Source organism: Aquarana catesbeiana, linkage group LG08 (assembly GCF_042186555.1).
Source record: "Aquarana catesbeiana isolate 2022-GZ linkage group LG08, ASM4218655v1, whole genome shotgun sequence".
NCBI classification, from domain to species: Eukaryota; Metazoa; Chordata; class Amphibia; order Anura; family Ranidae; genus Aquarana; species Aquarana catesbeiana.
This window is the reverse complement of record NC_133331.1, coordinates 53,146,598-53,162,365: the sequence shown is the minus strand read 5'-3', so window position 1 is coordinate 53,162,365 and position 15,768 is coordinate 53,146,598.

Below are 15,768 nucleotides of genomic sequence, written 5' to 3'. Positions count from 1 at the left end.
AGAGCTTGGCTCGGCCCGGCCTCCCACTCTTTCCTCATTGGCTGTGATTACCATCAGCAGGAGCCAGTAGATCCCACTGCTGTGTGAGCCTATGAGGTGAGACGCGAGGGAGCTGCTGCTCTCATGTACAGTGCTGAAGCGAGATGGGGGCTCAGTTAACTATAAGGGGGGGCAGGGAGCTGCACCCAGAAATTTTATACCTTAATGCATAGAATGTATGTGAGACGCAACAGGTCACAGACTATTTTTGTGGGGTGCAGTGGGCACAGATTTAGTTACATGGCAAGTTTTAGGGAAAGTGTGTTCAAATCTGTATGCATATCTTCAAAAACCTCTCTCTATCTACCCCAGCCACAAAGTGACCTATTCTTGTCTTCTTTAGATTTGTAATCCTCAGAATCCTAGAGGACAAACTAGTATTGATAAGCCACTACAGACATAATATCTGAATCATATGTTCTCTGTACACACTGCAGTCTACAGTTGTGTATGGTTGTGATTCAGTATTGTTTAAAACCTATCCAGAGATTTGTATTTTTACACTTTTGAGGTTTTTGTAGACTACTTTCCTTTCCTTATTGTAAATCACGGGACACAGAGCAGTTTAGTAATTCTATGTGCGTCACTTACAGGTGACTGGACACTGGCAAGAAAAAGACAGGAAGTCCTCTCCCAGGCATAATCCCTTCCTTGACAGAAAGTCTTCAGTGTTTTTGCAAGTGACTTGCCTTAAAGTGGAGTTCCACCCAAAAAAAAAAAAAAATGTAATTTATGTGCATAAAAAAAAAAAAATATTTTTTTTTTACTCACCTCTAAATGCCTGTTGCTAGGGGGTCCCTCATAGTCTACCTCCTTCAGCGCCTCTTGACGTCACTTCCCTCGGTGCAGGAAGGTAGATCAGCTCTGCCCCCTTCCTCTTGTCAATCATCTGGGACACGTCACAGGTCCCAGATGATTGCGCGGCCAATCACGGCGCGAGGCGAAGCCACAGCCGGGCGCCCACAGTTAAAATGCCGTCGCCGCCGAGCGGAAAGGGAGACGAGCGGGGCTTCCATCCCCCGCAACCCTGGACCCTGGGACAGGTAAGTGTTCGATTTATTAAAAGTCAGCAGCTGCAGTAATTGTAGCTGCTGACTTTTAATTTTAAGCGGAACACTGCTTTAAGCATCAAGAAGGCGCTAGAAGTTGAGTGGCCCAAGAGGAAGTGGATCTCATGCTTGTCTGCGTGGAGCTTCATGTTTCTGCCCTGTCCACGGTTCACAGTCCAGGAGTGAAAAACTGATAGGTGCACTTGGATCTTCTGGCGTCTAGGTTCAATACAAAACTGGACAGATTTGCCTCCAGGATCAGGGATCCTCGGGCATTAGCTGTGGATGCTGTGATGACTACATGGGACCAGTTCTCTGCTTCAGCTTTTTTCATGGCTACTTTGCAGGATTTGGGCAGAAGCAATACATGTTCAGGGACAGTCCCTGGACCCTTTCAGATTGCCTTACTTCCTTTCGTTAGGTCTGATTTTATTACGATTGCTGACTTTAACGGCATGCCTTTTTTGAAGCCAGTCTTTAGGGACAGGGGAGTTTTGGATTCAGTCATTCCTACACTTATAAAAGCTAGGAAGGCCACTTCTTGGAAGATCTATCACAGGACTGGGAAATCTTATATATTCTGGTGTGAGGAAAATCATTTTTCTTTGCCATTGGTTGGCCATATTCTGGCCTTTCTTCAAACTAGTCAAGATACATCTGGCCTTGAGCACGATCAAGGGTCAGACATCGGGCTGTTAGTCTTTTTTCAGATATCAGTTCCTTCTCATTATTTGATTTGTGCAGGGTGTCGCGCAGTGTGTGACTGTGTGTTGCATTAAACCACAGGTCGTACTATTACCACCCCTTCCACCCACAGGCCCTTATAAGGTACTCCCTCCCTTTTGCCAAGAGGACTTTGCGACAGGATGATGAACACCTGGGTTTCTGTGTATCCTTCTGATATGTTTACCCTATTTCTGCAGTAGGGTGCATAAGCCCTCTATAGGGGACTACCCTCAATGGTGGAAGTTGAGTGCAGGGTAATTGATGCAAAAGCGCAGACAAACATTTGCTCTGCTGATGGGCTGCAAAACACTCAAATGGGTCAGAGTGACATTGCTTTCCTTGCCCTGGAACAGGACCCTATTTTATTTTAACACCTGTCTCTGCATCTGATTCTAGCCCTATCTGGAGCGTTCATTTGGAGGGGTCCTGGGACTGTTCCTGGACCTCCTGTCTTTTTCTTACCAGTGTCCAGTCAGTTGTAGGTGGTGCATAACCCTGCTAGTAAGCTTTATTAAGTTGCTCGGTGTCCCATGATGCGTTCCAAGAAATTTCTTTTACAGGTAAGTCAAGAATTCAGTTATTTTTACTTTCTATATTACAAATCCAAATATCCCTTAAATCGTAGATAAAGGAATAGGGTGTGGAAAGATGTTGTGAAGTGGGCTGGACTCAGTTTCTTTTTGTTTGTAGAGGTTGCAACGGTGGAGACTATTGTGTAAGAGGCATCTTTTTCATTAGCTCTACTCTTCAAGGGACTGTCGAGGTCCAATCTGTTCTCACATGTATCTCAGATGTTGATAGGCGAGAAGTGTCGTAGTAACTTGTTAGAATTTTGGTTGCTACAACTTCCATGTTTTATTTTAAAATGATAAACAAACGACTCTTTTAGTAGTATAGTTGGCACTGCCAGTGATGAGCTTAGGTATGTTCGGACACAAGTCCAAACTCGCCTGAGCTATCCCACCAGGAAACTGTCAAAGCTGACAGCCAAACACAAGCGCAGGTGGCATCTCTGCCCCAAAGGTGCACATATCCACGCCCCTTGCATATTTGTCTATCCATGCATACAACTCATGTATGAACACTCCTGAGCACATCCCTAGGCACCAACTTCTTCAGTGCTCTGGAGCCTAGGTGGTATGGATCCACTGATGTGTATGGGTTGGAGTCTTTTGTTTTGGATGATGATCTTGCTGCTCTTAACAAGCAGCCTAAAGTTGGATCACGGCAAGTATATTCTCTATAATGAATTGACAGCAAGGATTCAAGGCACGATCCCACACACCACTGGCTCCCCATCAGTTGCCTCCAAGAGCCCTGAAAGGGGAGTCTTCTAAACCCGTGAAGCGCATTGGCTGTTTGTTTATGCAAAATCTGAATTTCTTAAAACTGTGTTTATGGTGTTCTGATTTAAGTTTGTATTATGTCTGTGTCCCTGTTGGTGAAATTTGATGATGGTGATATTAGAATGCGGAGTGAAAAGAAAATCTTTGATAGGGCAAAGACATCTTGTAGTCCCCAGATCTTGTTAAATTTAGCTTGTAGTGTTCTAAGCAATACAGTGCCACTGTTATCGTGAACTGTGTAAGGCTCAGTTCACACTGCAGCGATACAGGAACCCTGCAAATCCACTGTGAGTTCCCACATCGCATGTCTCCCGGTGGCAGTTCACACTGCCCGAAGCAAACTGCTTGGAGTGTCAGTTGAATGTTAATGACACCCCAAATCAGTTCGCATATCGCAGTGCGAACTACAAATTTAGATATGACTTTGATCGCATGGGTGTGAACACCCACGCAATCTGATTCTGCTGAGAACTAAAAAAAATGGGATTTTTATAACGGCTTACCTGTAAAATCCTTTTCTTGGAGTACATCACGGGACACAGAGCCATAGTAGCTCCTGTGTGGGTTAAATAAGCCATCTTTAGATGATGGACACTGGCACACCCTAAGACAGGAAGTTCACTCCCTATATAACCCCTCCCATTACTGGGAGTACCTCAGTTTTTGTAGCAGGTAAGCTGTTATAAAAATCCTATTTTCTTCTCCTCGTACATCACGGGACACAGAGCAATAGTATTTACTATGTGCGATGTCCCAGAGCAATGCTAACTGAGGGGAGGGAGATGCAACAAAAGTAGGACACCATCAGACCAGAGGGCCTATACTGCTACCTGCAGTACACTGCGCCCAAAGGCGATATCCTCATGCCTTTTTACATCCACTTGATAGAATCTGGTAAATGTATGGACTGAAGACCAAGTTGCGGCCTTGCAGGTTTGAGTAATGGAGGCTTGGTGATGCACTGCCCATGAAGCACTAACAGCCCTGGTGGAGTGCGCTTTGATTTCAAAAGGTGGAATCTTCCTCTTCAAACCATAAGCTTGAACAATTACTCACTGAATCCACATCAATGTTGCCTGTCCTCTTATAGGACCTTCAGGCAACACAAACAAAACATCCGTTTTTAGAACCTGAGCAGTCGCCTTCAAGTAGACTTTGACGGCTCTCACCACATCAAGAGAATGTAGTGACTTTTCCTCCGTAGAACAGGGTTCTGGAAAACACGAAGGCAGAACAATATCCTGGTTTAGATGAAAACCTCCAACTACCTTTGGTAGAAAGTTAGGATGAGGACGCAATACTACTCTATCCTTGTGAATAATTACGTATGGCTCTTTACAAGAAAGAGCAGCCAACTCTGATACCCTTCTTGCAGAAGATAAGGCTACCAGAAAGACTAGCTTCCTTGTCAAAAGAACCAAGGGAATATGTCGTATCAGCTCAAAAGGCTGTTTCTGTAATACGGACAGTACTAAATTCAAGTCCCAAGGGTTCAGGGGTGACCTAACCGGAGGATTAATCCGTGTTACCCCCTGTATAAAGCTACGGACCAAAGAATGCAAAGCAAGTGGTCATTGAAACAATACCGATAAGGCCGAGACCTGGCCTTTGATAGTACTGAAGGCCAGCTTCATCTCTAACCCCAATTGCAGAAACGCAAGGATTCTTCCTATGACATACTTTCTGGGATGCCAACCCCTGGATTCACACCAGGAAACATATGCCTTCCAGACACTCTAATATATAATTCTAGAGGCCGGCTTCCTTGCATTAATCAAGGTAGATACCACTGAACCTGACAGCCCATGCTTCTTCAGAATGTGGGCCTCAATAGCCAAACAAATTTAGCGTTTGTAAGGATGGAATAACGGACCTTGCGAGAGTAGGTCCGGACATGGTTTAAGGGTCCATGGGTCCCCTACAGCCATCTTTTGATCTCTGCCTACCAAGATCTTCTGGGCCACAAGAATCACCGACTTCCCTTCCTGCTTGATCCTGCGAAGAAGTTGTGGAAGCAACAGAATAGGAGGAAATGCATAAATCAGTGAAAACGGATTCCACGGGACCACCAAGGCATCTCTTCCGCATGCTAGCGGATCCTTTGTTCTTGACACAAAGTTGTCGATCTTCTTGTTGAACCTGGAGGCAAACAGGTCTACGTCCGGGATCCGACATATTGCCAGGAAGATATTGGGGTGAAGGGCCCATTCTCCCGGGAACAACTGCTGGCGACTCAAGTAGTCCGCCTGCCAATTTTCTATTCCTGGAATGAAGACTGCCAATGGGAAAGGTACATTGTTTTCTGCCCAAGTTCGGATATGATTCACCTCTCTGGGCCGCACAACCTCTTGAGCCCCCTTGGTGATTGATATAGGCCAGTGCTGTGGCATTGTCAGATTGTATCCTGACAGGACAATTCCACAACCTGAATGTCCAGGCCCTCAGGGACAAGCGCGCTGCCCGAATCTCTAGAATGTTGATGGGCAAAGTTTCTAATCTGGACCATTTCCCTTGGACAGTCGCCTCTTCCATGACTGCTCCCTAACCCAAAAGGCTGGCATCCGTTACCACCTTCCAGGTAACTGGTAGGAAGGATTTTCCCTCCTGCAGATTTTTGGTTATCAACCACCCACTAAGGCTCCGGTGAACCTTTGGAGACAGACACACTGGGAAATCTAGAGCTTGGATCTTCTTGTTCCAAGCCGATAGGATACTGTTTTGCAGCAGTCTCAAATGAAACTGAGCATAAGGAACAGCCTCAAATGAAGCCACCATCTTTCCCAACAACCTTATGCAAAGCCGAATAGAAGGATTCTTCTTTGCTTTGACCACCTGAATCAGTTCCTTTATGGCGCTGATCTTTGCCTGGGGAAAGAATACCATTTCTGGGCTGTATCTATGATCAAACCCAAGTATTCTAATCTCCTTGATGGTTTTAAGGAAGATTTCTCTAGGTTGAGAATCAAACCTAGATATTCCAGGTAGTTGACTGTGGTGACCATACTTTGGTATAAGCAGCTACCGACTGGTCTATCAAGAGCAGGTAAGCTATAATCGTTATATCTTGGGCCCTTAATCTGGCCAGAGGAGGGGTCAGGACCTTTGTAAACACCCGAGGTGCAGTAGCTAGACCGAAAGGCAGAGCTGTACACTGAAAATGACACATGGGATGCATACCCCCCATGGGCACGTGGGGGTATGCATCCTTGATGTCGTTTGATGCCAGAAGTTTTCCCCCTTGTAGGATGGAGACAACTGATTGGATTGACTCCATGCGAAAGAGCGCATATTCAGGAACCGGTTTGATCCTTGAGATCTAGAATGGGTCTGACATCTCCATTTGGTTTTGGCACCGTGAAAAGGTTTGAATAAAACCCCAACCCCTGCTCTTCCATGGGCACCACCATGATCACTTTTTGAGACAAGAGACGGTCCAATGCTTGAAAGAGACTTTTTCTCTGGATCCCTGGGAACGTTTGATCTGAGAAAACAAGGAGGCGGGAACTCTCGGAACTCTAGTTTGTACCCTAGAGCTATTGAGGAAATCACCCATCTGTCTCGACACTCTTCCTGCCAGACCCTTGAGAACTGCAGAAGTCTTTCCCCCACTCGAGCGAGTGTGGGCGCCCCTTCATAAGGAGGCTTTAGTATTTTGCTTTGTAGGTTTTCTCCCCCAGACTTTTTGTCCCTGGGGTTGACCCTGAGGTTTACCTCTTGAATCTGACGGCGGAGGCTGTCGTGACTGCCTGGAGAATGATGCCCCTGGCAACGGAGAAGGAGCTCGTTTAAATGAAATACGTTTACTCCTTTTCTTAACTGGCAAAAGGGTACTTTTTCCACTAGAATTTTTTTTTATGTATTTATCCAAATCATCCCCAAACAGCCGTTCACAGCGGAAAGGAAAACTAGCCAGGAGTTTTTTCCATGGCACTTCGGCTGACCAATTTTTCAACCATAGTATTCTACACATATGCACCAGCCCAAGCGTAAGGCGCAAGGCTTGAAGAATAGAATCTCTCATAGCGTCTATTGCAAAACATAAAACCCCTGGTAGCTCGGCTAAATCCTAGGCCTGCTGATCAGGGATCACCTGTTTAAACTGGTCTTTCAAGGATTGACATACACCAATTGCTGCCACCGCAGGTTGAGTCATTGAACCTGCCAAAGAAAATGCGTTTTTTAACAGGAATTGCAATTTCTTATCAGTTGGATCCCTAAGCATTTGAGCATTGTCTACCGGACAAGTCAAACTTTTATTCACAGAGGATATAGCAGCATAAATTGCTGGTATCCCCCACTTTTTCGTGAATTTTTCCTCCATGGGATAAAGTACTGAGAACTTTTTAGGAGGAAAAAAATGCTTATCTGTGTGATCTCATGCAGAATACATAAGCTGTTCCAACAAGGAATGGAAATGCATGCACAGCTTGAGGAGGCTTTAGCGAACCCAAACAGGAAGTGGGCTTACCAACCGACTCAGTTAAGGGTAGTATAAATGTGGAGCCGACCATTTCAGTAAGAGATTGCACTTTTAATCTTTCAGATTGTGAAGCTGAAGGAAGTCCTTCTCCTCCTCAGAAGAGGAGTCATCAGCCTCTTCACGGTCCCCTGAGGGGATTTCATCTTCTCCCGCCCCCAGCTCCTCTGATTGAGGGTCCTGGGTAGTGGAAGGGGACCTGTCGCTTTTTCTCCCACTCTGGGAAGATGTGATTAAAGCCGCTAACCTTTCTTCCAATCCCACCAAAGCTAAGGAAAAAACCTCCTCAGTAATATAGACGGGCTGCAGTGTTGGAAACAGTTGCAACATTTGACGGCCCCGATGGGTCACCCTGACCAGCCACCCCAGATCTCTCAGGGGAGGATGACATTATAGAGATGAGACTAGGGTCCTTAGAGCCTGAGGGAGACACTTTTGGGCCCTTTTTTGGGGGTTTTTCCACCTCCCCTTCTGTCCATAGTCCGATGCACAGACGCAGAGGTGCTGCCAGAAGAAAATGCACCCACTGCTTGAGCAAATAGTCCAGCAACTGCCGCTGCTATTAATGCTCAGCCTGATGCTCAGTAAATGTGCCTAGGGAATGCCTATGTCACCACTTACATGCCCCCTTCTGCTCTTGTGTCCCTCCTTCAGCATCAGCTCTTATGTCCCTCCGTCAGCCTGCAGTCTGCAAATGGAGCTTTTATTATGCAGTCCCGCGCTGGACGTTGCCGCATGCCAACGCCGTGCTAAGCCATGCCCCCTCTGTCTTCCCACCATGCCCCCTCCTCCCTTTTCAAAAAAGAGCGTTTTCCCGCGCGTGAGCGGGCCTCCGATCCAATGGGATCGGCGTGTGGGGGGCGGGGTGGTGGTGGAGGAGGAGATGGAGAACCGCCGTCCGAGGCGGTGAAAGAGTGGAGCGGCATCCGCCATCTGGGCTTCCCCTGCCTATTCTGAGAGAGGGGAGAGCTTCTGCCTAGGTGGGGGGTGTTTTTAGAAAAAAAATCCCCCCTCCAACATCTTGCCGAGGCTTGGGACTGCTTAGCCGGAGGAAGCCTGCAGCTTCTGCGGACACAGAGCGAGGTATGGAAGCAAGATAAGGTACATGCTCTATACAGCCCCCAGTGGTAACTTTAGGCATGACATTTACTTTTAAGGGAGAAAATCCATAAGAAAATGTAAAATTCCTTAGGAATCTCCACTTATCTTATCCCGCTGCAGGGATTCTGTGGTAAAACCAAACAGACCCAATCTTCACCCCTCACGGCGGGCTCTGTTAAAAAAAACCTTTAAGGACCGGGGCCCCTTTATATCAGGGGCTCTACACTTTTTTGGACCCGTATAGCACCTCGCCAGGAAGCTTTATGGCTGAAAAAACCAAAGCACTGGATCCCAAGGTCCATCTCTCAAACAAGAAAAGCGTTACGGGCTAAACCTTGTTTCTTCCGCCACAACGCCCAGGTACCATTCAATTTGGCCTGAAAAGACACTTTGGATCCGGCTGCATAGCTTGCCCAGCAAAGGATTACTCCAGTGGAGCTCAGCATAGCACATCTTTACACGTGATCAACACCTAAGACACTGGCGAAAAAACTGAGGTACTCCCAGTAATGGGAGGGGTTATATAGGGAGTGAACTTCCTGTCTTAGGGTCTGCCAATGTCCATCACCTAAAGGTGGCCTTTATAACCCACATGGTAACTACTATGGCTCTGTGTCCCGTGATGTATGATAAAGAAAAGGATCCTGTGTGAGTTTGGTCCAAATGCGATGCAAATTCAGCCATACTATCTGTATGGCTAAAACCGCATCGCACATTGCATGTTATTTGGAGTGCGGTGCGAATCACATCTGTTGTTGGACATCACACTGGTGGGAACTGGCCATTACAGTTGATTGTGTTGTTTGTTAATATATTCAGCTTCCTTGCTAATGTTTTTTTCCTGTTTTTGAACAGCTTGAGAAACTGGAGCTGCTTGTTGAAAAAATAATGTCGCAATAGAGGTCAAAGGTGCAATTTCTAGCAAGAAATGTTGGTTTTCTATAGCACCCACTTATTTTTCTAGCGTGGATTAAACCGCACATGTTCCTGTACGCTACAGCAGATCTCATTTCTGACTTTTTATAAACCTGCCCATGCAATCGCTAGGTTTAATGTCAACTGTAGAGGTTCTGTATACATTTCATTTATAAGCACTTGATTTTTCGATAATGTTTGCACTATTGTTATATTGTAATTCTCTGATGATGTTTGTTTGCTACATGCAGTGACGATTAAACAGGTTAATCGGACCGAAAAGCATTGTGATAAGTGGAGAGAAAAATAGTCTCCTTGCTTTTTCTATCTCTTGAGGACTTTCGCTGCCGTATTCCCCTGCCGTAGTTCAAATAAAGTTTGCCAGTTAAAATTAAACTGGTTTTAGCAGTGCCAATTCTGAGAGAGGGCAAAAAGAGCCGCAATTTGCTTAGTATTTAAGAAATATTAGTAGACTCTGTTGTCATTAAAAAAAAGACAGAATGCATCCTTCCCAAGGAAATTATTACTGTTAACTGTCCCTTGGCTGCACCCCCAAATTCTGCTGTATTAAAGGAAAACTTGCTGAAGACTGTTCAGCATTTGATACTTCCAGGACTGTCAGATACCGACATCCCTCACTAGGCTTTATGGTTTCATCTGCTGGCCCCTACACAATTTGAGCCAAAGTTGCAGCCCCGGGGGCTTTGTGTGGCCCTTCGGCACTTGCTGTGTATCCTTTGGACCCTCTACTATTCGTAGTCTGTGTTTTCCTCACTTAGGTGAGGTGATGGACACCCAGAAAACATATGCTGGACTGTCTTTTAGTTGTTACATTTTTATTATGTCACACCCCTTAATTTTTTTCTGTGCTATCCATACCTTCTCCTTCTTTTTTCCATTTTTCCCTTTTAATATGGATTATGGTGGGAGGAATTCAGCCCCCCCAAAATACAAATTCTGTAGCTGCTGACTTTTAGTAAAAGGACACTTGCCTGTCCAGGGATCCAGAAGACGGTGGCAGAAGGAGGAGGGGCTGAACATCTGGCTCAGTTTGTCGCGGTGATCTGAGCTGGAAGTGGCAGCGGGTCAAAACCAGGTGCCCCCCCCCCAAAGCCCCAAATGTGGAGGGGCACGGTGCAAAGAAGCGGAATTTACCTCTTTGGGTGGGTCCACCCAAAACTTTTCCAGAACGGCTGCATTTTATTCATATATCGTAAAGTTACATTGGTAAAAATGCAATGCAGTTGTTTTATGCTTGTGCTTTTTAGTTTTTTAGTTTTTTTTTTACATTAGAAGTGGACACTGCTAATATTAGTTTGCGCTATATGCCTGTTTATTTCATTTTGCCAGCCGTGTACCTTCTCTCTGGGACTCTGGTGACACCACCTTCACAGTTCCCAGCTTCTTCCTAATCTGGAGTCCAAGCCCAGGCTATTATGCGTCAGTTGACATAAAAGTTCATGGCATCATGACTGGAAAGCAGCAAAGCAATCCTGCTTCTGCGACCCAGATCAAAGTTAAACTCTTTTTTTGATTAACTGGAATTCTCTTAGTTTAAAGCTCCAAGGGAGCTAGATTTGTAATCTGATTTTTCTTTAAGGACGTTATGTAAAACAGGTCACCTCCCAGCCTCCAGCTTGTAATTGGACAGTAGCAGCAGGTTGATGATTATAAGCCAGCTCCTATATAATCCCCTCCCCTGCTCAGCATGCCTTTGTTTAGTGAGGAACATTTCTAAAGGGCCTGCTAAAGTTGCAAAGGGGCAGGACCTACGTCCCTCAGTGTACTCAAAGGAAAAAATGTTACGAGTACAAAAATCCAATTTTCTCCATCTTCCATTAAGGCAGAGGAATTTAGAACATTTGGGACATCCAAAAGCAGTACAACTTTAAGGGATGGGTAATAGTCACTGACAAGTCCAAGTTTATAGAAGTATCAGTAGGATCCCTTTTTACCTTTGAAAAAAATAGGGCATTTGTTTCAGCAGAGCTGAATAAAAGGTGCCCAACTTCCTAGGAAGCTAGCAAAAACTGGGGCACGCTGTGTAGAGGAAGAGCTATACGGGGACTAGTTTACAACTTTTCTGTTTTGCTAGTGTTCCTCAATAGACGGTAGAGAAAATGCATAACTGCATTGTGTTTTTTTGTTCAGTTGTATTGGATTTTACATTTATTTGGCATTACATGGAGTAAAATAGAAGTATTGAGTCCATGATGGTGTAGGTGTGGAAACTCCATTGAAGAGATGTTGCATCTAAAATCCTCAAGAGATACCAAAAAGCTGGAAGATGACATCATCACTCTCCACCCATATGAGAAAATAAGGTGTTGGACTAAGCCTTTAAACTCTTGCTGCTATCTGTCATTATACTCTGGATTAGAGGCCAGGGAAGAACAAATGAGAAGCTGCTTATCCAGAAACATTTTGTGTTGGAATGTGAACTGTGTGCCTTGTAGTTAGTTCTCTTCTATCATCCTGTAGATAAAAGTTTATTAAGAGGTTTGGGTGCCCTGGTCAAGTTACTTGTTCTGTTGACCATAAAGACAAAAGTTAACAAAACCTTTCCAGGAAACATAAAATATAACTGAAAATCAAAATTGAACACCCTGCAGGTACGCAGGAAATCGGAGCAATGTGCAGGACCGGCAATATTGCTGGGATTTCAGTGCAGAGTTGTCAGCTGTTTTTTTTTCTCTAAACATACACATTACCTATTAACTTACAAAATCAACAAAAATGGTAATATGACCAGGGCTGTCCAGTATCTTGCTTGTTTTCATCTGTCATTAAAAAGTCTTTATATAATAAAACTTCAGTTGGAAAAGTGCTGTTATTTGATATATACAATCTGTAGGTTTCCTTTTCATTAAAATGTTCTATGTATCACTTGTTTATGTTTTTGTATGTTTGCGTCATGGTTAATCGTGTAGATGCTGCCTATGTCAGCCAGAGATACTCTTTGATTAACATACCTGAACATGCATGGTTTGATAAATGAAGCTAAGAGCAGCTCAGTAAGCATCTCAGATGCAATGATTAGATTCTAAAGCTCATGTCTCTTTTTTGAGTGCAGCTTGGGTATGCTTACAGCAGCAAAAGTGAATAGAGAGCAGTTAACAGTGGTACATGCTGGCTGAGGATGGAGGAAGCAGTAGAGTAAGGTATCTTTTAGGAGGAACCAGTCATTTCCCCTCTGTTGCTCTGCCTTGGCAGCACAAGTCATAAGACCCACCAGTACATTTTGAAAGTGGTTGAAAAGGCTCAAGGTTTTTTACCTTCATGCATTATATGCATGAAGGTAAAAATCTTTTTGCATACCTGAGCCCCATCTCGATCCAGCAACGTGCACAAGAGCAGTGGCTCTCCTGGCTCTCTTCTTTCTCAGTGGCTGAGACATCAGCAGGAGCCATTGGGGCAGGCCCGAGCCGCGCTCCTTGTGCGAATGGAAACACTAATCAGCGGCTCAGGAGCAAGCAAATTGCTTGCTATGGGAGCACGAGGGAGGGGACAGGAGTGCTGGTGGTGGACCTGAGAAGAGGAGGAACCGTTGCACAGAGCAGGTAAGTATGGCATGTTTGTTGTTTAAAAAATCTGCCTTTAATTTCACTTTAATCTGAGTTACTACTGAGAGGGAGGTGCAGAGCTGTGGAATCACTGCTAGAAGGTGGTAGCAGGGGAAACTTACCTGCTGAGCACTGCTGGGAGTGGTAGCAGTGTAAGCTGAGCAGCTGGGTTCCTGCTGGAAGGGGGAGCAAGGAAAGCTTAACTGCAGAGCTGCTGTTTGCGTGAGAGTTGAGCTAAGGAATCGCTGCTTGGAGGGAAAGAGAGCAGGAAAAGCTGTGCTGAGTCAGTTTTGAAATGGCTCTGCTGCTGCATTGCATAGAGCCACATAGAACTCTAATCTCTGATGTGTTCCTGCTGCCCACCTGTTGCGACTTGGTAACCTCTGAGCTGCTCCTACACCTGTTACCAGCAGTTGGGTTCTGTGAGTACCTGGAGCCTTGCCCCATACCCTGTGCTACGTTAATTCACTGCCACGCAGTTGCAACTTGCTTCATTCTGGACACAGTGGACAAAATCCAACTGTTTGGGATGTCACCAGATCACATTCCACTAACAATTCTGGTGGCTCTTGCAGCATGTCTACTGGTGTTTGCATCTTGGAAACATCTTGCTAGTCTGTGCCATCTTCAAAGTCTTCCTTAGCTCCATCAGACATGGTTCCTCTGCCCTGTCTAAAGAGGTTTTTACTTAAGTCTTGCATGGCTTTATAGGCCAAATAGCACAGATGTTTGCGGACTCTGAATGCAGAGGCCACAAGTGTGCTTCAGTGTCTTCTCCCGGATATTCAGTATCAGATATGCCTGTGGCCCCTAAATCGTCAGCCACTGAGACGGTATGATTCTCCAGTCTCTTCTGGACAGATTTGCCTCTGAGAAGTCAGTCTTCTGCTCTCACTTCCAGATTTAAAAATACAATTTTAGCACTTAACACAGTATATACCATCGTAAAGCTGAAGAATTGGCCTATTGCTTCTAATAGTGTTGTTTTTAGAATTGGGGGGTCCTTTCGATTTCCCAATACCGCCAAGGCATTTCTGGTGCAGCTGTTTTTAAAGTTTTTCTTTTTGGAGGCTGAAATCGTCATAACTTTTTAATAATTTGAGCAGGAATTTGGTAAAAGGTGGGCTACCTCCTGTGTGGATCCGGTCTGTTATCTTTATGGACACCGAAAAGCCTGCAGCTTAGATGTTTGGGTGTGAAAGGTTGTTTCCAGGGACTAGAAGCTTTTACTTCTGGATCGTTGCTTTCAATCTTCCTGTGCCACCTCTCAGGCAGATCCTGAGTCAGCCCTAGTGGGTCTTCTGGAACAGGATGTCTGCCCCTGTTTTTGTGGCAGAACATTTTTAGGGGTTTCAGCCTGTTCACTTTTCTGCCCCATCATAGATATGAAAGCTGTACCCACTTAGACATTCTATATGTAATCTACCAGGTCTGTCATTGCCTCCCTTCACCAGAGAGATTTGCTGGCATCTGTGGACATCGAGGACGTGAACCTGCATGTCCCTATCTTTCCAGCAGAGTAGCGATATCTTATGTCCTCTGCACTTCTTGTATGTGACACTGCCATTCCTCCTATCTTCTGTGGCTCAGGTGTTCACCATGATGCTGGCCTCATTACTAACCATTCAAACCCTGGCTGACTGGTCAAGTTGCGTAGAAGAGATCTTGCAACTGCTGTAGTTGACCCCTTGGTCATAGAACATTTGGAGCAAATAGTTGTAACTTTAAACTACTACTGTGTGGTGCTGCTGGAGGTTTCCCTTCTCACCTTCCTTTATGGGTCTCCTGTTCTTACACATGCAAAGAATACTGGATAAAGTGTTAGGCTTTGGAACCTGCATCTAAGGATCGTCTAATCTGCATTGCCTTCGGCATCTCATCAGATCTACATATCATTATAAAGGAAGCTACTGGTGCCACATGTACCTCCTGTCGAGATAGAAATCCCACGGCCTTTGTCTCAAACACTGGCTTTCAGTTAGACCCCTTTCCTATTGAACGCAGTACCCGTCAGGGATGCCTTCTTTCACCTCTTCTTTTCGCCTTAGCGATTGAGCCCCGAGCCCTCCTAATCCATTTAAATCCTAACATTCATGGCCTGGAACTCAATGGTCATCAACACAAGCTCTGCCTCTTTGCAGATGATACCCTTATTTTCATGACCTCCTCCTTAATCTCTGCACCCAACCTACTGGACACCCTTTCCAACTTTAAACACATCTCTGGCCTTAAAGTAAACCCCAATAAATCAACAGTCCTCAATATCTCCCTCCCATGCACCTTGCAGACCCAACTCGAGGGGATCCTTCCCCTCCCATGGGCCAACAGACACGTCCCTTTTTTAGTTATTAAACTCACGACTAACCCCATAGATTTTTACGCTGCAAACTACCCACCTATGCCCTCCCACCTTACTCTTCTAATATCCAAATGTGCCTCTTTGCCCCTGACCTGGATGGGCAGGATCGCCGCTGTTAAAATGTCTATCCTTCCTAAAGTCCTCTATCTCTTCTCGAGTACTCCTGATCCCAGTGCCTTCCCTCTATTTACGC